At 37.1% G+C, this 23641-nt stretch overlaps 1 long non-coding RNA gene and 1 pseudogene across 1 annotated transcript in view; one reads left to right on the plus strand and one right to left on the minus strand.

The window, feature by feature from the left end:
• LOC140177250 (uncharacterized) overlaps positions 1 to 11767 on the minus strand; it is a 28454-nt gene extending 16687 nt beyond the window's left edge. Inside the window, exon 1 of the long non-coding RNA XR_011869076.1 lies at positions 11671 to 11767. This is a non-coding gene — a long non-coding RNA (uncharacterized lncRNA). The remainder of the gene's footprint in view (positions 1 to 11670) is intronic.
• A 2809-nt stretch (positions 11768 to 14576) lies between these two features.
• On the plus strand, positions 14577 to 20634 carry LOC140177167 (probable lactoylglutathione lyase, chloroplastic; annotated as a pseudogene).
• Positions 20635 to 23641: the final 3007 nt, after the last annotated feature.

Raw genomic sequence — 23641 nt, forward strand, 5'->3', positions numbered from 1 at the left:
CGCTTGCTGGGAGGCAACCCAGCCATGGGGCATCAATCCTCTAAGCATTTTGCCCGATTTTTATTTTTATTTGTTTATATAAAATTCATTGAGACTAAGGTAAATCATTATTTTCATAAATCCACAGGGTTACAGAAGGAATCTACACACAAAACAGAGATAGGGAGCTCACTGGCAAGAAAACGCCAGTGAAGGCCATTTTGGGCGTTCAGCGCCCAAAATGGGCATCCAGTGGGCGCTGAACGCCAGGAAGGATAGCAATCTGGCGTTCAACGCCAGAAAAGGGCAACAACTGGGCGTTGAACGCCCAGGAGTGCAGCATTTGGGCGCTGAACGCCCAAAACAGGCAGTGTTTGGGCGTTCAAACGCCAGGATGGCAGGGAAGAGCCAAATTCATTTTTTTCCACACATATTTCCATTCTAATTTCAAAATTTTATGTTTCAATACATGATTTCTTGCATAAACATGTCAAGAACCCTGATTTCTAAAAACTTTAATTTCTAAAAATTCCTCTTTCAAAATATCAAATATATCTTAATCCATAAGCACAACCCTCTTTGCAAATTCAATCCAACTCCTTTCAAATATTTTCTAAAAACAAATCTATCTTTTTCACTCTAAAATATTTTCAATATCTTTTTCAAATCTCCATATTATCTTTTTCAAAATCTAGATTCATCTTTTTCAAAAATCTATCATATCTTCTCAATTTTAAACTATATCTTCTATCTTATCTTTTTCAAATCAATCTTTTTATCTTATCTTTTCCAATTTTTCGAAAACCCCCCCATCCCTTTAAATATGGGTTCGGCCTCCCTCCTCCTCAATCAACAATTGCACCTAGCTCTCCTTCCATCCCTCTCCTTTCTTTTCTTTTGCTTGAGGACAAGCAAACCTCTAAGTTTGGTGTGTTTATCCGAGATCACTAAGATCATGGCTCCTAAAGGAAAACAACCCACTCCAAGAGGCAAGAAAGAGAGCGTTCCAAAACCACTTTGGAATCAAGGGAAGTTCTTATCTAAAGAACATTCAGACCATTATTACAAAATAATGGGTCTGAGATTAGTGATCCCGGAAGTTAGATTCAATCTGAAAGAAGATGAATATCCGGAGATCCAGGAGCAAATTCGAATCAGGAACTGGGAACTCCTAGCTAATCCTGAAACGAAAGTGGGGAGGAACATGGTCCAGGAGTTCTATGCTAATATGTGGCAAACTGACAAGCAGAAACTATCTGGGACTGCTCTCTATGACTATCGGACCGTGGTCAGAGGAAAGATTGTTCATACTCACCCTGACAAGATCAGGGAGATCTTAAAGCTACCTCAGCTGAAAGATGATCCAGACTCATTCAATAGGAGAATGATGAGAACAGACAAGGGCCTGGACAAGATTCTAGAGGACATATGTATCCCTGGAGCCAGGTGGACCACCAACACAAAGGGTGTCCCAAATCAACTCAAGAGAGAAGATCTCAAACCAGTCGCCAGAGGATGGCTGGACTTCATTGGGCATTCTCTGCTGCCCACCAGCAACCGTTCTGAGGTCACTGTTAAAAGAGCAGTGATGATCCATTGCATCATGATGGGAAAAGAAGTGGAAGTCCATTAGCTGATCTCAGCTGAACTCTACAAAATTGCTAACAAAAATTCTAAAGAGGCCAGGTTGGCTTATCCAAGCGTGATCTCTCTGCTCTGCAAGGATGCTGGAGTAAGGATGGGAATAACTGAGTATATCTCAGTTGAGAAGCCAATCACCAAAGCATCAATGGAAAAACAACAAGCACAGGATGATCCCATCAAGAAGAAAACACAGGAATTTCTCCCAGAGATCCTTCAGTCTGAATACTGGGAGTATCTTGAGACGTCTGTTACCAAGATACGGGAAGCTATGGAACAAATCATAAAAGAACAAAAGGAACACGGTCAAATTCTCACCTATATGTTTAAAGAACAAGAGGAGCAAGGGCGTGACTTAAGGGACTTGAAGCGCCAGAAAGTATCTCTTGCAGGACCAAGCACCCCAAGGATCAGAGGAACCCCCGTTCCCCCAGAATAAAGGTTGTTAATTTCCAATTTCTGCCTTAACTCTGTGATAGTGTCCTTATAGAAGTTTACCTTAGGAGTCATATAGTAGTAATTAGTATCTATTTTGATTTTATCTCCAATTAAGCTATAGTTTATTTTTCTCATCATTAGCAAACATGAATAAAGTAGTAGATCTTTTGAATAAGAGGCAATAAAATTTCGAGTTTTAATAAGAGAAATTCTAATTAGTTAAATGTGGTGGCAATGATTTCTGTCTTCTGAATGAATGCTTGAACAGTGCATATGTCTTTTGAATTTGTTGCTTAAGACTGTTAAATATGTTGGCTCTTGAAAGAATGATGAACATGAGACATGTTATTGATCATCTGAAAAATCATAAAAATGATTCTTGAAGCAAGAAAAAGTAGCGAAAAAAATAGAAAGAAAAAGAAAAAGCAAGCAGAAAAAGCCAAAGCTCTTAAAACCAAGAGGCAAGAGCAAAGAGCCAATAGCCCTTAAAACTAAAAGGCAAGGGTAATAAAAAGGATCCCAAGGCTTTGAGCATCAGTGGATAGGAGGGCCAAGAAGGAATAAAATCCTGGCCTAAGCGGCTAAACCAAGCTGTCCCTAACCATGTGCTTGTGGCGTGAAGGTGTCAAGTGAAAACTTGAGACTGAGCGGTTAAAGTCAAGGTCCAAAGCAAAAAGAAGAGTGTGCTTAAGAACTCTGGACACCTCTAATTGGGGACTTTAGCAAAGCTGAGTCACAATCTGAAAAGGTTCACCCAGTTATGTGTCTGTGGCATTTATGTATCCGGTGGTAATACTGGAAAACAAAGTGCTTAGGGCCACGGCCAAGACTCATAAAATAGCTGTGTTCAAGAATCATCACGCTGAAATAAGAGAATCAATAACACTATCTGAATTCAGAGTTCCTATAGATGCCAATCACTCTGAGCTTCAATGGATAAAGTGAGATGCCAAAACTGTTCAGAAGCAAAAAGCTACTAGCCTCGCTCATCTAATTAGAATCTGAGCTTCATTCAAAAACTTTGAGATATTATTGCTTCTCAACCTATTAGTCTTCTATTTTATTTGTCTAGTTGCTTGAGGACAAGCAACAGTTTAAGTTTGGTGTTGTGATGAGCGGATATTTTATACGCTTTTTGGGGTTAATTTCATATAGTTTTTAGGATGTTTTAGTTAGTTTTTAGTTTAATTCTATTAGTTTTTAGGAAAAAATTCATATTTCTGGACTTTACTATGAGTTGTATGTTTTTCTGTAATTTCAGGTATTTTTCTGGCTGAAATTGAAGGAGCTGAGCAAAAATCTTATTCAGGCTGAAAAAGGACTACTGATGCTGTTGGATTCTGACCTCCCTGCACTCAAAGTGGATTTTCTGGAGCTACAGAACTTGAAATGGCGCGCTTCCAATTGCGTTGGAAAGTAGACATCCAGGGATTTCCAGCAATATATAATAGTCCATACTTTGCACAAGGATAGATGACGTAAACTGGCATTCAACGCCAGTCCTCTGCCCAATTCTGGCGTCCAGCGCCAGAAAAGGATCAAAAGTTGGAGTTCAACGCCAGAAATGGATCCAAACCTGGCGTTGAACGCCCAAAACAGCCTTATGCACGTGAATTGCTTAAGTCTCAGCCCCAGCACACACCAAGTGGGCCCCAGAAGTGGATCTCTGCACCATCTGTTACAGTTTACTCATTTTCTGTAAACCTAGGCTACTAGTTTAGTATTTAAACAACTTTTAGAGATTTATTTTGTATCTCATAACATTTTAGATCTGAACTTTGTACTCTTTGACGGCATGAGTCTCTAAACTCCATTGTTGGGGGTGAGGAGCTCTGCTGTGTCTCGATGAATTAATGCAAGTATTTCTGTTTTCCATTCAAACACGCTTGTTCCTATCTAAGATGTTCATTCGCGCCTAACTGTGATAGAGGTGATGATCTGTGACACTCATCACCTTCCTCAAACCATGAACGTGTGCCTGACAACCACCTCCGTTCTATATCTGATTGAATGAGTATCTCTTAGATTCCTTAACCAGAATCTCCGTGGTATAAGCTAGATTGATGGCGGCATTCATGAGAATCCGGAAAGTCTAAACCTTGTCTGTGGTATTTCGAGTAGGATTCTGGGATTGGATGGCTGTGACGAACTTCAAACTCACGAGTGCTGGGCGTAGTGACAGACGCAAAAGGATAGCAGATCCTATTCCGGTATGACTGAGAACCTGCAGATGATCAGCCGTGCGGTGACAGCGCACTTGGAATCTTTTCACTGGAAGGATGGATGGTAGCCATTGACAACGGTGATCCACCTACACACAGCTTGCAATAGGGGGACATGCGTGCGTGAATCAGAAGACAGAGGAAAGCAGAGATTCAGAAGACAAAGCATCTCCAAAACTCCAACATATTCTCCATTACTGCATAACAAGTAACCTTTAATTTATGCTCTTTTGGTTATTCGCAATTCAACTGATAAATATAATTGACTTCCTGACTAAGATTTATAAAATAACCATAGATTGCTTCAAACCAACAATCTCTGTGGGATTCGACCCTTACTCACGTAAGGTATACCTTGGACGACCCAGTGCACTTGTTGGTTAGTGGTACGAGTTGTGAAAAGTGTGATTCACAATTCGTGCACCAACACCCCACCGTGGTATGTTCGTTCTTGTATATACTTTCTTGTTTCTAGCTTAGATACTTGTGAATTCCATGATTTTTTATGATTGTTGAGCTTGTTTTGATATATGTTGATATGATAGGTATAGTTGAATTTGTTTGAATGTTGTGATACTCATTAGGATTTTGTCAACCTTGGCAATCTTTGTTGTGTTGGTTGTGTTGTTGAAATACTTCATCTTGAGTGTTGTATGATTTTGTGAGTGTTTTCTCAACCTATCTAGTTGATTGTATGCCAAGAGTATGTTAAATTACATTTTCTTTTTCCTGTGTTGTTAAAAAAAAACAAAAAAAACAAAAAAAAAGAAGGGGAAATTGGGCATCCGCGCGCCAGCGTGCCGTGCGCGTGCGTGCCGGTGGTGCATTTATACTCTGGTATAAAAAACCAGAGAGTTGTGCCTCTTTTGTGCCCACTTCATGTCAGGCGGCCCACGCGCAAGCGTACGTGGCGCCTGCGCGCAACCCTGCTGTCTCGTTATCGACGCGCAAGCGCACAGTGCGTGTGCGTCGTGTGTGTATTCTGAGCTCTCTGGTACAAAAATCAGAGAGTTGTGCCAAAGTCGTGCCTGCTCTGTGCCCACGACCTGACGCGCAAGTGCACCTGGCGCGTCAGCGTCGGTCGCCACCCTCTTCATACGCGCGAACGCGCACTGTGCGTGTCCGCGTCGCTTATGCCGCACGCCAACTCTGGTACAACAACCAGAGAGTTAGGCCTACTCTGGGCCTACCCCGTGCCAATCTTAGCGCGTACGTGCAAGGGACGCGCACGCGTCCCTTGCCCAACCCTTATCGGTGCGCTAGCGCGCTATGCGCGCGCGCGCCGGCCACGCAGCCCAGCTTTAAACTGCGCGCCCCTGCTTCGTCCCTCCTCTCATCTCTTTTCTAATTCTCTCTTCTTCCACTACTTACTCTTTCCTCTTCTTCCATACTTCACTTACATTGTCTCTGGTCACCCACTGGCAACCACCACCACCTCCGGTGGCCCTACATTTCTCTTCCCCTCTTCTCCTTTTGCAAGAACCCCATCTTGCCTCTCTCTCCCTCTCAAGGTTTTGCTTCTTCTACTCTCATCTCTTACTTTCTTTTCACATTTTCTTCTTTTAGTTGCATGCTTCTTTTAGTACCTTCTTATTTCTCTCTTACTTTTATTTGCTTGTTGCTTGTCCATTTGATTTTTCCTTTCTTATTTCTCCATGGATGATGAACTAAAACTTTAATTTGCTTGAGTAAATCTTGTTGTTGTCATTTGATGACTTTGTAAGTAAGTGATCTTGTGTTGATGATTGATGTTTCATTTTGAGGCTTTAATTGAGTGAGTTTCTTATATTTGCTCATTACTTGTTAGTTGCACGCCAAGTGTTCGAAGAAATGCACACATGCCATTTTGGTTTGTTTTGGTCTTGTACCCGCAATTTAGTGCTTCTTCCTCATTCACTTGCCATCTTTCAAGCATATTGAGCCATTCTACTTTATGCTCACCAATTGAATGCTCACTTCACATGACTGGTTCTTTCTTTTGGATACTTGAGTGCACTCTTCTCATGCCACATTGCATGCATTATTCACTCTTGCATCCCATGCTAAGTGTTGTGACCCATGCTTCTTTAGTTGTTCTTGATCACATGTGCAACTGTCGCATCTTCAAGATCCACAATTTACTCTGGGCACTACTTCTCACTTGCATGATGTTTTCCATGAGATGATTATTTGGGTTTAATATTTTTCATTCTCTTTCCTTTTTCAAGATGGCCACCAAAAAAGGAAAGGGGAAGGAACCAAGAAAACCGGCCACAAAAAGGGCACCCCAAAAGTCATCCTCCAAGGCGCATCCTACACTAGAAGCCATACCTCTTTCTAAGAAAGCGAAGGCATCCACTCCTATTGATGAAAAAGAGAAGAGCAATCCGGAAAGGGACTCTTCAAGGTTCCCCAACCGCTTCTGTGAACTTGTGTTCCCCGCCATGGTTGATCGGAACTATCATGCTGAGCATCTACTCACCCCTCCGGACAAGATTGCCCATTATATCCTACCCCGCATCGAGCGGCGAGGATGGGATTTTCTTCTGAGAAAACCACAAGAGGTCAATCTCTTGGGTGGTAGATTTTTATACCAACTACCACCTCCCATCTCTTCAGCCAGTATATGTGCGCCGAAAGCAAGTCCTGGTTTCAGAAGAGGCTATTCAGCATGTGCTTAATGTCCTACCGGTACCAAGGGAAATGGATGGATACCAAGAGGTCTTACGTCAGCGAAGTGCGTTTGGGTTTGATTGGGACTCGATTCTTCGAGTCATCACTGAGCCAGAGACATTTTGGACCCAAGGACGACTCCGGATGCAGCCCAAGTGCATCGATGCTCGTTACCTTACTGTGGAAGCTAGAGCTTGGGCCCAGATCCTCTCCCACTATGTGCTACCTAGCACCCACAAGTCGTCCTTCATGGCGGATCTTGCCTTGCTTGTTTGGTGTGTTCTCACAGAGAGACCGGTGAACATTCCACTTCTTGTCCAACAAGCAATGAGTCAAATCCATGCTCGGGGTAATTTGCCATTACCAGCATTGGTATCTACTTTAGTCGCTGCAGCGGGTGTTCCTTGGGAGACCACGAACACGAAGGCTATAATTCCGGCCAAGGGCGATGTAGTCCCGAGTGGGAGATACTTACAGCTTCCCTTGACTACCCCAAGCCTTGACATTACCCCGCAGCCTATTTTTCCTTCCACATCATCATCACTACCACCACAAAGATCCACCCATCAACAAATTGAAGATCTCCACCGAAAGATTGATAGATATGAGTGGCGCAACCAACGCCGCTATACTTACATCAAGAAGCTTCTGCGTTGTGTTACCCCTAAACTGAAGGAACGCGAAATATTCACATCCACTTCGAACCCAACTGACAGGAGCTCTGATGAAGAGGATAGTGCTAGTTCCAGTCCCGACCGTCCTTTGCGCATTGCTAGTAGCACGGAGGACCGTGCTATATTCTAAGTGTGGGGAGGTCGTTCGACCGATCTCCATGGGTAACCATCTCTTCCTCACCCATGGATGTTCTTGATTAGTCAGTAGATTGCATGTTAGTTAACTTTTGCTTGTGAATACTCCTTGCATGATAGTTAGTTTACACTTGGTCAAAGTAATAACTTCCTTTTCTGAGAAAATGTATTTTTAGGGCACCCTACCAATTAATTGAAAAAAAAAATTTTTGTGTGACAAACTTGCTAGAAGAATGTACTTTGGAACATGATTGTTGAGTTAAGAACACAAGCTTGTGGGACTTGAGCCTAATGACGTGGTCACATCTTATGACTACTTATTTTTCTTCTTGTGTGCGAACATTCTCTTTCCATGAGTGTAATCATTGCTTTGTCTGACTCTATATGTCCTTTATTTGGTGTATGAATGCATTTACATGATTGAGGCTATCATTTCAATAGTCACTTCACTTCCCCAAAATAGCCTTAACCTTTATCTACCATTGCTAACCAATTTTGAGCCCATAATAATCCCTTTTGTTCTTAATTTTAGCACGTCAACACCCCTAAGCAGAAAACAATGAATGTCCCTGGAATTGGATCCTTGATTAGCTTAGGTGAGTGAGGGTGTGTGTTATTCAATTGGGAGGGAATACCTGGGAACTTGGGTAGATGTAAAGGTAGGTTTTTGTAATTATAATGAAAAAAAATTTGGGAGGTAAGAACATACTTATGTATTGAATGATTGGACCGCATGCATTGGCACTCTTGTACATAAAATCCCCAAAAAGAAGGGGACAAGCAAAGAGAAACAAAAAGAAAGAAAAGGAAGAATGTAAAAAAAAAAAGAATAGAAAAAAAAAGAGAAAAACAAAAGAGACAAAAACATAGATAAAGAAACAATGAAAATGGGACAAATTACCCCAAGGCAAAGCCAATGATCACCAATGCATGCAGATGAAGAACTAAAGAGAAATACATGAGCATGAGGAAAAGTGGATAATTGGGTAGCTAGGTTATGTATTAGAATTGCATAGGTTATTGTATGTTTTAGGTGAGGATCTAAGCTAATCAAAGATACAAATCTTAAGCTCACTTGGCCATACATGCATCCTTACCCTCACCCTAGCCCCATTACAACTGAAAATAAGACCTCATGATAACTGTATGCATGCATTAAAATAATTGTTGATTGTTAGATGAAGGACAAATCTTGGAGAGCATGATTGGAAGGGAATTGAGTGGCGAACCCTATACACTTGAGCGAATAGAGCGGATACACTTCCGGTGAGGGTTCGATGCTCAACTTCTTGTTCCCGACTTTCACAAGCGTACATCTTGCAAGTTATGTTCACCGCATTGTGATGCTTTGAATTGGTAGGATTCTTGGACTATCATGTCACCTTAACCCTATGTATTCCCATATATTCTTGGAGGATAGATTCACCCTTGACCAAGTAGGTAGATGCATTTGCATTAGTTCCATTCCACAACTCTCTTTTCCCTATATCCTTTGGTCTTCTTATCTTTAGCATGAGGACATGCATGGTTTAAGTGTGGGGAGATTTGATAAACCCTAATTTTGTGGTTTATCTTGTGCTGATTTGAGAAGATTTTGTCAATATTTCCGCACTTATCCACTTGAATTGCATGGTTTTGTATCTCCATCCGTGTTTGACCTTGTGATTGAAAACATGCTTATTTGAGCTGGAATTGCTATATTTTGATCTCTTCTATTACCACTCGATGCCGTGACGTGTTTATTCAGTGATTTTAGAGTTTCCAGGGCAGGATTGGTCTAGAAGAGGAGAAGGAAGCATGCACAAGTGAAGAAACATGGAACTTTGGAGCCTTGGAGTTCAGTCATCGACGCGCACGCGCACCTGGCGCGCACGCGTGGATGCGTACTATTGTGGCCACTCGCATATAGCTAACGCTCTCGCGCTCATTGGAAGAATCGTCATCGGCGCGCACACGCACCGTGCGCGTACGCGTGGATTCAGGAGCTCATCGGTGCGCGCGCACACCTGGCGCGCACGCGTCGTGACCAGCACGTGACCTCATTAATGAAATTGTGGCTGGCGATTTCTGAGGCCGGGAGGGGCCCAATTGAAGGCTAGCTCTGCATGGAAATGACCCAGGGATTGTAGGAGCAAGGGGGGATCACACATTAGACACTTAGACACATTTTGAGTTTTTGGGTAGTTTTTGTTCATCTAGAGAGGGAACCCTTCTTCCTCCCTAGATCTAGCTTGATTTTGATCTCCCATTGTGAAATTACTGGATTGGATCTTGTTGTTTGATACTCTTGTTTACTCAATTTGAATCCTCTAGTGTTATTTTGTTTAGATCTTATCTTGATTGTGTTGTCTTGTTGCTTTTCAATTTTCTACCCCAATTCATGAACATTGTGGGTGTTGATTTCTATGAATATGTTGATTCTTCTTGTGATTGCTAGTGTTAATTGTGTAGTTTCTATAAATGATTGTTAGTGGGTCCTCATAATTCTCAATTTAATTGTAATTTGAACATGTCTCTAGTTAGTGCATTCTATGTGTTTGATGAAATGTTTGCTTTAATTATGGAGTAGTTTCTTTTACTCTTGGTCTAAGTTATGAGAATTGGGTGACCTTGAGTCATTGGGTCTCATTGGATTGTTGATTGGAGAACCCTTAGTGACCAAATTGACACCCATTAACACCAACCCACTACTAATTAGTAGATTGGTTGGGACTTATGTGTTGAAATTGGTCAAACCACTTGACATACCTCAACCCTAGGAGTAAATATTACGTACTTAAGGTTCTTTGAGGTAGACTTAGTGAGTTTGGTTCGTCACAATTGGCTAATTATAGTTGAAGACAAGGATAGAGACCCCAATTCCCATGCTTAGTCAAGAGTACCTTTGATTCATATTTGAAAAACCAAAATTCTTAGTTGCTAGTTCTTGATTTAGTTAATTGCTTAAATTTAGAGTTTCTTGCATTTTAAGATTTCTTGCATGACAAGCTTGGTAGTTAATTTTCATTACCATGATTCTCAACCCCGTATTTTTTATCAATGCTAAAGCACATGCTTGCCCATTCTTCGTGAGACGACCCAGAGTCTAAATACTCCGGTTACATTCTTATTTGCGGTTAGCACTTGTGACAACCACCCTTTCTTAATTTGGGATTGAGGATTGATTATCGGTTGGGCTATACTAACAACGGAAGTATTTTGTGGAATTCCGAACCGGTATACCTTCCATCAACTCTACCAAACCCTGCTCATGGAACATAGCAAAGTTAAGTTTGACTCATTTAATAAATGAGCTCAAATTTTTAGCTCAAGCTCAGTAGCTCACTGGCTTAAGAGCTTAGCTTATAAAGTAACTAACAAATTGAGCTAAAAATAGTTCACATGCTATTAGGAACAAGGTAAACTATCGAAATTGCACCAAAAAACTCATATCGCTATGAAAAATAACCAAATAAGATTTCTATGAATGACAAAGAAGTCTCAAAAGATTTAAAAACGTGACAAAATTAACAAAAATATCATATTTTTTTTACATAAATGATAAAGGAATTTTGTATTTAGTAAACAACTTGTGCATTTTATTTTAAATTCAATCATTCACAAAAAACATTGAAAAAATTCCTTGACAAATCACCAAATTTTAACTATGACAAAGTCTCATTTTTCTAATAATACTTACAAAAAATCGCATCGAAATCTAATATCTAAAGTATTTTATGAAAAAAATATAACTAATATCCGGTTAGTTTTCTCACTTTTTAAATCTTTTGGAGCTTATTTGTTATCTTTCTAGGTTATTTTTATTAGCGGCATAAACTTTCGAGTACCATTCTTGGTAGTTTATTTTTAGAAAAGTATCTCTTCATGCAACAAGGAAACTAAATGAACAAGATATAGCAATAGTTTCAAATAGAACATTTGCTTCATACCATATATAGCTTCCATGTTATTTTCCTTGTAAACACCAAAAGGTGATCCATGGACAGAGAGAAGCATCTCGCTAGGTTTCGGCAGCCTAAGGGTTTTAGGTGTCATCCCAACAGACAAGCGCTGACTACTCACCTGCAAAAGGCAACAAAGCCAAATCAATCACAACTGTTTAAAAAATAGCCTCAGCAATGAATACTAGAGTTCATAAAGTCATCCATAAAAAACAGAAGGTAAAAAATAAAGGGAGAAAATTCGGACATTGGGAGTCTGAAGACCTTCTTGACTTGTGAGAGTCTGAGCTTCACATGGCTCCTCAAAAACCTATGTAACAGATATTCAATCAATTCATATTATCACAATACATTGCAATCACTAATTAGTTTTTATTTGCAAGCTGTTTAAGTTAGTCATAATAGATTTAGCAGCGTATGCAATGAAACTAGTAATAGAGGCAAGTTCTCTTCCATCTGCACATGAAAGGATCCTAAATGAATAGCAACATTTCTCATTCAAATCAATTCATGGATGCTTCAGCACATGATGGAAATGAGAATGGAAGTGCTATATTAATGCTGCTCCTACACAGCTACCCCCAATTTTATGTCGCATCAAGTCCTATGTAAGTGACCCAAACAAGCCAGCTAAGGATGTTACAAAATACAATTAATCAAAGTGCACAGAGAAGATAGAGAACATACAAAGTCCTTAAAATGAAGATTTTCATCACCAAGAAATCCGGTTCTCCCTACCAACAAAGAAGTAAACTAACAGGTATCAACTACAATCTATGCCAAAATGTATAAGAACTATAATATCTATAGTAAAATCGTTCAAAATTGAAGGAACTCAAACATTTTAAGGGGCACAAAACAATAGTATGTTTCGTAACATACATTTCCATTTTTTTTAATTCAATTTAGGAAACTTTAATTCAGATATGAAATGAGTTAAATCGAAAGAGAAAACTAAACACTACCAGTATTGCTAGAGTATTCAAAACCACCAAACTAAGGAACCGAAAAAGGACATTCCGAAGGAAAAGCAATCGAAAGCCTCTAGAACAGAGAAGCGTGCAAATCTCTTCCTACACCACCACAAGTCGTGGACATTCTGCTCCCTCTCTCTTTCTACTTCACATCAAATTTTCCATTCCCTTCATCTTTCACAATTGAGGGATTCGGTAAGGTTTCTTCGAAGACCTGCAGCATTGGCTTCCGGAGCTGTTCCTCACTGAAACACGACGGAACCAAACGAAGTTCCATCAACAATCGCTCAATCTCAACATCACGAACCACCTTAATTGCACTGATTTGACGCTCCACTGCCACAAACACACAGGTAGAGTTTTAATAAAAATAAATAAATAGTGAAAACTTTATGCTGATCAAGAAATTTGTTATTTGATTTTGCTGTACCTTCGATTTCAAGCTCTTTGAATTGAGGTTGCTGCGTTTGGGTTTTAAGTTCCTTCAATTGAGTTGATTGTTTGACCATTTTCTTCACTCTACGCCTTGGAAATTTTGCCTTTAATATACTAAAACTAATATAGTAAGAAAAAAGGGCTACAAATCTACAATTATAGTTATCAGAACTGAATCGGCAATCCACCCGGTCTGGTTCAACCGATGGGTCACTGATTCACTCGGTTGACCCGGTCATAATTTAAAAAATATAAAATTATATAAATGAAATTAAAATTACATATTAAAACTTAAAATGCAAGTCTTTACAATAATAATAATAATAATAGTAATAATAATAATAATAATAATAATAATAATAATAATAATAATAATAATAATAATAATAATAATAATAATAATAATAATAATAATCAAATGTTAATTTTTAGACAACTAATGATGAAAAAGAGATAATAAACTAGTTTCTAGTACAAAATACTTTCTTTATTTAAATAAACAAGAGTAAGCAAAAGATAACATAATCGATAATCAAGTCCAAGTGATCTTAAAATCGACATCTATATCTTCATAGGACAAATTTGGAGCTTGATCAACATTTTCCTCACTTTGATTTGCATCTATATCTTCCATAAGAAACACTGCATTATGATGTTATGCAGAACATCTGAAATAGAGAAAGAAGAGTTTGAAGAGAGAGGTACAAGAAACTAGTGAACTGAATTAACTTCATCTTATTCCTCCATCAATGAATCAATTCTACACACCTCTTAGAGAGATGCAAGAGCTTTATTTATAACAGAATTGAAAAAGAGAAAAAGATCAGACATCAGAATAACAAACCCTAACTAACTGTACCAAACTGATTTTGTTATTGACTAACTCTCTTATCTCTTATCCCTTAACATACAGCAACAAAAGATTTAGCATTTTTTAAGCAACACAACAAGAAGGTTCAGTAACAAATTCAACTCAAGTCAGTTATCCAGTAACAAATTCTATTTCTAGCAACAACCACATTTATGATAGGTTCAGCATCAAATTCAACTTAACAACAAATTCTACTTCTAGAGTTCTAGCAACAAATTCAGCTATGATAACTATGATAACTTTCAGGCAGCAACAAAAACATAAACTATGATATAACAAATTTCATCAACACATTCAACTTTCAGCAACAAATTATTTTGGCAACAAAATCAAAGTGCAGTGATGCAGCAAAAAAATTGAAACAGAAAGAACAGGGGGAACTCACCAAATCGGGTTGCACGAAGGAATCTGACAGCGAAGGAGAAGCTGATGGCGAGGAAGAAGCTGACGGCAAGGCTCAAAGCAAGAAGACGACAACGAAGACCAGCCCACTAGGATCTGTTGGCTCTGTTACCAGCGATGAATAGCGTAGGGAAGGGAGAGATCGAGACCAGGTGTGAGATAGAGACTGTGAGAAGCAAGAAGATTACCACCACCACCACCCGAGGGACCAGATGCGGTTCCATTTGCTTCTGCCGCCAGCGAAGCGAGCACAGGGGCATGGGACCGTGACGACGACCAAGGTGAGTGGATGAGGTGGGGGACTGAGAGAGCGATGAGGTGAGGCCGTGAGAGACTGAGAGTGACGACTGTCGAGGTGAGGGGAGAGATGAGAGAGGGACTATTGAGTACTGAGTTCTGACTGCCGAGCTAGAGACGGAGAGAGCACAAAGATTCAAGAGTCTTAGATTTGGCATTTGGGCATAGAGTTTCATCGAAAGGGGAAGGGGAGGAGAGGGTTATGAAACGACGCCGTTTCAGGTATTAAGAAGAAAAAAAAAACGACCTGGACCGGGTTAAATTAATCAGCTGGGTCATCGGGTTTCACGAAAACCCGTCGGGTCGAACCAGGTCTGTTGCACAATCGGTTCAATGAGTGGCTCGATCTAGTCAGGTGACCGGGTGATCGGGTTTTCGGTCGAATCGGCCGAGTTGAGCCGGGTTTGATAACTATGTCTACAATAGACTATAAATAAAGACACAAATATCCTACATAATATAATTTGCAACATTCAGATACAGGTCTCCAACATTCATTAAAAGATTTCACCTATCGTCATTTTAATCTACATTATTATTTAATAGACAAAAAATTACAGTAGATGGATAGCTTTTTGTCATCTCCCAAAGTAATCACTCAATATTTTCTCACAACATTCTTTATTATTTTTTCTCCATCTTTTGTTATATGTCCATTCCCTTTGTAGCATTTAGTAACATGATACATATATAGAGATATCTTTTAGTCATCACAATATATTTTTAGATGTCCTTTATATCAATGTATATATCAACTTTCTTTCTTCCTTCTTTCTTTCTCTTTTTATTTCTTTCTCTTTTTTTGCTTAACTTATTTTCTTCATTGAAATCTTTTTATTGTAAACTATTCATTTTTTTTAATCCAAAATGGGATGAAAGTGATCCCAGAGACTGTGTTTCTTCAACTTCTCAACTTTTTCAATGAATAATAATATTCTGTGTGATCTGATATATTTCTATTAACAAATTAACATAGACAATAATAAAAGACAAGAATATTGTTGGTTTAACAAGCAGTCATCAATTGCATAGCCATAAAAGAGTCTCATTACATGAATAAAAGACAAATTGAGAATTGTAAACAATCATATGCAAGACACTTATTACATTGTATTTAATGAAGATGGATTAGTGAACCTAAATGGTAAGCAAAACCGAAGCAAACTAAGGCCTTCATTCTTCCATTTGTCTTTAATTAAATTCAAATGACAAGCAAATTAAGGCCCTAGAATGTTAACTAGTTCATTCTTTTATAAAGCAGCAAGGTTTAATCATACACAAGCAAATTAAGCCTCTATTTGGGAAGAACACATCACAAATATTAAAAAACTCTCACTGAATTGAATAAAGTTTAATCGCACTGTATTTTCATCTCATAACGAGGCAACCCAGAACTAGTCTAATAAAAAAGGTAGATGAACAAAGAAATTTAAAAATTGAACTAATCCATATTCTTAACTGATCAAATCATCAATATTCAATAATCAATTAATCAAAAATCAAGAGATGCACAGAAAAGTAGAAGAAGAAACACGCCATCAATGTCCATTCCATTCAGCAAATTCTAGTGCCAAAGTTCTATCATTCCAGAAAATGACACAAAACAATCATACAAAATACAATAGTTTAAAAATAAATAAATTCAATTCACAGAGTAAGAGAAAAAAATATTTAGAAAAACATAGAAAATCCTAGAAAACTCTAAAAGACCTTAGAAAATCTTAGATAACCCTAGAAAACCCTAAAAAATCCTAAAAAATTCTAAAAAATCCTAAAAAACCCTAGAAAACCCTAAAAAACCCTAGAAAACCCTAGATAACCTTAGAAAACTTTAGAAAAATCCTAGAAAATCCTAGAAAATACTAGAAAAATCCTAAAAAACGCTAGAAAATAATAGAGAAACCCTAGAAAAATCTAGAAAATCCTAGAAAAACCCTAAAAATTGTGAAAACTATAAAAAACCCTAGAAACTCAAAAAATCCTTAAAAAATCCTAGAAAACCCTAGAAAAAACCTAGCAAACCCTAGATAACCCTAGGAAAACCCTAAAAACCCTAGAAAATCCTAGATAACCCTAGAAAACCCTTGGATTCCGGTCACCATCAACCACGTTCACGTCAACGCCGAGAAGAATTCCATCGGAGGGTTATTCCCTTCAACAAATAGGGAAGATGCTGAGACTTCAGTTTCTGTCCCTTTCAACAAATAACTTTTTAGGTTCGGTCCCCACTTCGTTGTTGTGCGATTCTTTGTCCATTCAAATTGTTAAACTTGTCTTTAATTTTCTCACGGGAATTTTCGAGCTGCAAAGTACAAAGAACTGCATTAACTCGGGTTGAAGTGAGTCTCTGAATTGGAGCAACTTGGTGGGTTATTGTTGTTGTTCTTGTTCTTGATTATGAAGGTTATAATCTTCTGCCATTTTTATTTTTTTGAATCAGTTTATTGAGATTTTTCGATTTCTTTTCTTTATTCTGTTTAGAAATAAGATTAAGGGGAAGATATGATGATAATAGTGGCGGTAGTGGTAAGGGGTTTGGTGATGGGGTATTTGGAAGAGAGAGAAAATAATATTTTGGAAATGATGAAAGTGAATAGATTTTGAAGGGTAAAATTGAAAAAAAAATAGTGTTGACCATAGTTTGATAAAAAAATTTGGAATAAGGATAAAATTGATGCAAATCGAAAAAATTAAATATAAAATTGAAACAAATTAAAACTTAAGAATATTTTTAAAATTTTTAACAAATTTCAAGAACAAAAAATATACTTTACCTTAAAAATTATACATCTTCAATCCTTGTTTTTAGTCTGTATCTTCAACCTTCTTCCCCCATCTACCCCCAAGTTGCAATGGTAATAAACTAGGCCAATTCTTGCATAAACTTCTTTTGTTATTCTAAAAAGAACCACATCATTGTATTTTACCATGTGGTTTTGTTTTGTACATAGATTGTAGGAACATGCATTTTACAACTCAAAATTCATGCCAACGATACCCTTTTTTTTCTAAAAGTTAAAATAATCATCGAATACTAACAAAACTAGTGGTTCAATTTGTCAATATGTTTTTCTTTCTTTTTGAGATTCAACACGTATTGTATACTAACAAAATCACGATGGTAAATAATAAATATGCGCAATTTGGAAATTTAAGACTGAATTTTTATATAAAGGTTTTGCCGAATGAATTGATGAAAGAAAATTAAAACGAGCAGACTCAATGATGTAAATAAAAGCCCAAACTCTATGAAACGCTGTAGTTACAATGGGCTAAAGCCCAATCTAATAAAAGCCCGTTAACAATAATTACTGTCCATGCATGATGCATGGTGGATAGAGCTGTTTGGTTTAGGTAGTCGGGAAGAAGAGAACAAGGCAACCAGCATCATTAGCAATTTGCAGCATTGCCAAATGGCAATGGCAATGGCCATGACCTCATCCTTAATGTTATCAACAACTTGTTCTTTCAGTTTCCCTTCTATCACTATATGCATTTCCTCTTACAACCCTAACCCTTCTAGAAGACTAGCTCTCTTTCACCTTCTTTCTGGTCCTTTTGGTAATTAACCTCCATTCACATAAGCTTTATTATTATCCATTTGATACTTAGAGTTAATTAATTATATTATCACTCTGTTTATATTAACAGAATTGTTATGTCAATTTGTTCAGCTATTCCATAGTCCCAATCTCTGTTATTTGGTGTAAAAGGTTCAGAATTGTTTAGAGTAGCAGAGGCTAATACAGCAAAGAATCTAATTCAACCAAAGCAAAACTTGTTTGAATAGGTCAAAAATGACAATAGAAGATTCTTACATGTTGTGTACCGTGTTGGGGACTTGGATAAGACTATAAAGTATGCTACCTATGATGCTTCAATTGCCCTAAATTAATGCAATTATTATACTATATTCTTGAATCTTGATTACATTTTTGGAATGTGTATATATATTTAGGTTTTACACTAAGTGCCTTGGCATGAAGCTGTTGAGAAAACGTGATATACCTGAAGAAAGATACACAAATCCTTTTCTTGGATATGGCCCTGAAGATTCCAATTTTACAGTTGAGCTTACCTATAGTGAGTTTAGATGTGCAAGATACAAACTTTTGTTTAGCATAAAATAGTTTGTGCTTCTCATGTTTCTTGTTTGTATTTCTTGATCATTGTAGATTATGGAGTGGACAAGTATGACATTGGAAATGGGTTTGGTCATTTGGGTGTTGTAGTTGAAGATGTAAGCTCCTATTATAGAACAATTAGAAAACAAAGCATGATTGTTGATATTGTAGAACTAAGCAACAGCAACTTAAAATTCAAATAGAGTCTCCAATTGAACACATTGGTGCATTAAGAACCAATTTATATTTTTCATGAACATTAGTTACCAGCTTATCTAACATCACCAGCCAATTAATCAATGTGTGTTGTTATCTTCAAACTATGAAATTCTCACAGGAAGTTAAAAACTAAATGGTCTTTTTAAGAGTGGTTTTTGGTTCATTTCCTTTTATTGATGCTCAATTTTCATGTATGTTGCATGTCTCTGTCAAATTTCTGACTTAAATTATGATGATTATTGTCCTTACTCCAATTTCTAGGCTGCCAAGGCAGTTTATCTGATAAAAGTAAAAGGTGGAAAGGTTATCAAGGAACCAGGGCCTGTCAAAGGTGGCAGCACAGTAACTTCTTTCATCCAAGATCCTGATGGTTATGAATTTGAGCTCTTGGAAAGAGGACTTACTTCCGAACCCCTATGCTAAGTGTCACTTCGTGTAGGTGATCTTGACCATGCCATAGTCTTCTATCAGAAAGTGAGTGTTTTCTACTCCTGTTAGGATGAAAATGTGAAAGGTTCTTTCATGAAGTGAATTCCATCTTTCTTTCATGTATTAATATTTTTTCTTTGTTTTTATGGATTTCAAAAGGCTATTGGCATGCAACCTCTGCATAGGAAAGACAATCCTGAGCACAAGGTAAACTTATGCTGGTGGCAATTATTAATATCATGCGCAAGTTGGCTTGTTTGGTTTCTGTTTTCATTTTCAGTAACATTTGCTTATTAGATTTTGTGAAGAAAAAAAGTAAAAACAAAAAACATGATTTTATCGATTTTTAGCTATCAATTGTCATTGATTCTGATTGGTTTATAGAATACAGTTGCCACAATGGGGTATGGTCCTGAAGATAAGAACATTGTTCTAGAACTTACATATATCTACGGAATCACTAATTATGACAAAGGAAATGGCTATGGACAGGTAGATACTATTTATTTTCCATTTTCGAAAGTGATTTTATTGATTTTTGTGGTGTTCTCCGTGTCTATTTTCTATATCTTACTGTTAGAATGCAACTCATTTATGTGTTTGCACATATTGCAATAGGCACAAATGATGTGTATAAGAGTGTAGAAGCAATCAAACTGTGTGGAGGCAAGATTATCCGTGAACCTGGGCCGCTGCCAGTTATCAACACCAAGATAGCAGTTTGCTTGGACCTTGGACCCTGATGGTTGCAAATTGGTATGCGTAACCTTTCCATCTATTTGATTGTATGGGATTTATTATGTGCTTCTTCTAAGACTTCAACCTGGTCAACTATGTTGATGAATTCATGGGTGGTTTGTGTTTGATATGTAATTAGAGAGGAATGAATCATATGTGAAATAACGTGAGAAATACTAGGCAAATATATTTTATTTTAAACACCATGCCGACTCACACTATCCACGGTTGAACGGGGTGAGTCGGATGACTTGCGATGCAAGATATGTACACCTAACATAACTCAAAATATTATTTACCACTACTTCTTTTTCTCTATACCTATCATCTGAGTTCTCCTTTCATTTATACCCGAGACTTTGGCATAGAATGATACCATCTTATTGTATTTTAAAGTTTGACTTGTGTATTACTTATGCAGGCTTTTGTTGATAATGCTGATTTCCTGAAGGAATTAGAGTGACAATGTAACGGTTCTAGATCCTATGCCTCTTCATTGAAATCATTGTACTCTGTCATAGTCCTTGGCGAAATCTTACAGTTATTCTATCAAATGTACATCTTTATAAGCATCTCACAAAGTAAAAGTAAAAGAGAAGTAGAAAAAGCAACCCCATATCAGCCATTTTATTTTTTCTTATTTTCTGTTTATATTTATGCCGCTTTGGCATGGCAATTCAACATATACTGAATCCCATCAAGCTAGAACTGTTTGTCTCTTTTACTCTCACATTCAAACTCTATTATCCTTTCTGCAGTTTTAATTCCGAAATATGCCCTCTTTTCTATTAAGTCTTCTTTCTCTCTTCCTGGCCAAGCTTGGACATCACTGCAGACTCCGGTGACTATACCTGCGATTTTATAGGCCATACCTTAAAGCATTGGTTTTTAGATTGTGGGAAAGAATAGTTATGAATGAAACTTTGAGCTTACATTTCTTCTTTTTGGTGAATGTTCCTGCCATGTGCTTGCTCTTCATTTTTGCTATAACCTGTTGTAATTTTGTTAGAACATTCCATGTAACTATTTAATTGGAGATATTAACAAAATCAGTGGTTATGATTATCTCCTATGCCTATTATTTTTTGATGGATTTTTGAGTGTCTTCTAGCAATTACCTGTAAATTTGAATTCATATTGAAAAATACTTGCTTCCAGTGAAGATCTCCTGCATTTGACATTCAGAAAGAAAGGGATACTTTGTGTTATAAATATAAACTTCTATGTGCATTTGCCATTTATTTTAATTTACTTCAATTGCTATAAATATTTTAAGGATACCTTTTCGTGTACGCTTTAGAAGCTCCCCTCCTTCGATAACAGAGTTTAGTGCCAGCAAGATGTTTGCTTCTCTTCCTTCCTTGCATTTTTCATCGACTAGAGGGATTTTTAGATTTTTTCTAGGATTTTCTAGATTTTTCTAAGGTTTTCTAGGATTTTTCTATTGTTTTCTAGGGTTTTCTAGTGTTTTTTAGGATTTTCTAGGATTTTCTAGGATTATCTAGGGTTTTCTAGGATTTTTTAGGGATTTTCTAGGGTTTTCTAGGGTTTGTTAGGTACTTAGGTTTTTTTAGGATTTTCTAGAGTTTTTTAAAGTTTTCTAGGATTTTTCAGGATTTTTTAGGGTTTTTTAGGGTTTTCTAGGAGTTTTCTAGGATTTTTTAGGATTTTCTAGGGTATTTTTTAGGGTTTTGCTCTAAGTGAGAGATCCTTGGTTTAATACCCACGTATAACATATTTTTATAACATATACATATATAGGATGTAAGTTAGTCATACTCAATTTCCAATCCTCTAATTTGTCATATTTTTACATAGTTTATTCGTAAGGTATTCAAACTATTTTAATTTATTCTAATTTAGCCTCTTAAATTTTATTGTTTAAATTTGAAATATTTGATTTTTAATCATAATTTTAATTTGATCTTTAAATATAAAGAAATATTGTTAAACTAATAAACTATTAACAAAAATGAAAAATCTAAAGACTTCAAATTAATACATGAGTGACAAACCCCCCAAAAAATACCTCAACGACTATGACATCCCATTTTCTCTTTGCTTACCCAACAATACCCACTACTTTCAAATATGCAATATTCTTCTTCCACAACCCCTCAGTCTCTCACCCTGTCATAGACCAGAATGGCAGCCACTTCGTTCTCCAGCATCCCTCTGATCTCTTCATTGTACACCATTACTATTGCTGTTGAGGCTGCAACCTTTGAGCTCGATGCCGATCTGCTCTCTACTCCTCTCTTCGCTGCTGTTGTGCTCTCTACTCTGTACTCTCTCTCCAACCTTTTGCTTTCTCTATGCACACCACCGCTATTCTATCCACTAGCAGCCTCCGCCGCCGCCTGCAAACTCTGCTGCCAGCACTGCAACGAACGTCTCCTTCCTTCAGAAAATTAGGTATGCGTTCTCCTTCTTTATCTTCTATTTGTTGTCATTTCTCAATCTGGAACCTAAATTTGTGTCTCTTGTTTGATTTTATCTAAATATTTTTTCCTCTTCCTCTGTGAATTGAATTTATTTATTTTTAAACTATGGTATTGTGTATGATTTTTTTGTGTCATTTTCTCGAATGATAGAGTTTTGGCACAAGAATTTGCTTAATAAAATGGACATTGATGACGTATTTTTTCTTCTACTTTTCTGTGCATCTCTTGATTTTTGATTAATTGATTATTGAATATTGATGACTTGATCAGTTCAGAATATGGATTAGTTCAATTTTTAAATTTCTTTGTTTATCTATCTTTTTTATTAAGATAGTTCTGGGTTGCCTCTATATGAGATAAAGATACAGTGTGATTAAACTTTATGCAATTTATGAGAGCTTTTTAGTATGTGTGATGTGTTCTTTCCAAATAGAGGCTTAATTTTTCTGTGTATGATTAAACCTTGCTGCTTTATAAAAGAATGAACTAGCTAACATTCTGGGGCCTTAATTTGCTTGTGATTTGAATTTAATTAAAGACAAATGGAAGAATGAAGGCCTTAGTTTGCTTCGATTTTGCTTACCATTTTAGTTCACTAATCCATCTTCATTAAATACAATGTAATAAGTGTCTTGCATATGATTGTTTTCAATTCTCAATTTATCTTTTATTCACGTAATGAGACTCTTTTATAGCTATGCAATTGATGACTGCTTGTTAGACCAACTATATTCCTGTCTTTTATTATTGTCTATGTTAATTTGTTAATTGAAATATATAAGATCACACAGAATATTATTATCCATTGAAAAAAGTTGAGAAGTCGAAGAAACACTATCTCTAGGATCACTTTCGTCCCATTTTGGATTTAAACAAAATTAATAATTTCAATCCAAAGATGTCAAGGAAGAAAATGAGTTAAGCAAAAAAAGAGAAAGAAATAAAAAGAGAAAGAAAGAAGGAAGAAAGAAAAGTTGAGATATTCATTTATATAAAGGGAATCTAAAAATACATTGTGATGACTAA

The sequence above is a fragment of the Arachis hypogaea genome, chromosome 12 (genome assembly GCF_003086295.3).
Source record: "Arachis hypogaea cultivar Tifrunner chromosome 12, arahy.Tifrunner.gnm2.J5K5, whole genome shotgun sequence".
Lineage (NCBI taxonomy): Eukaryota > Viridiplantae > Streptophyta > Magnoliopsida > Fabales > Fabaceae > Arachis > Arachis hypogaea.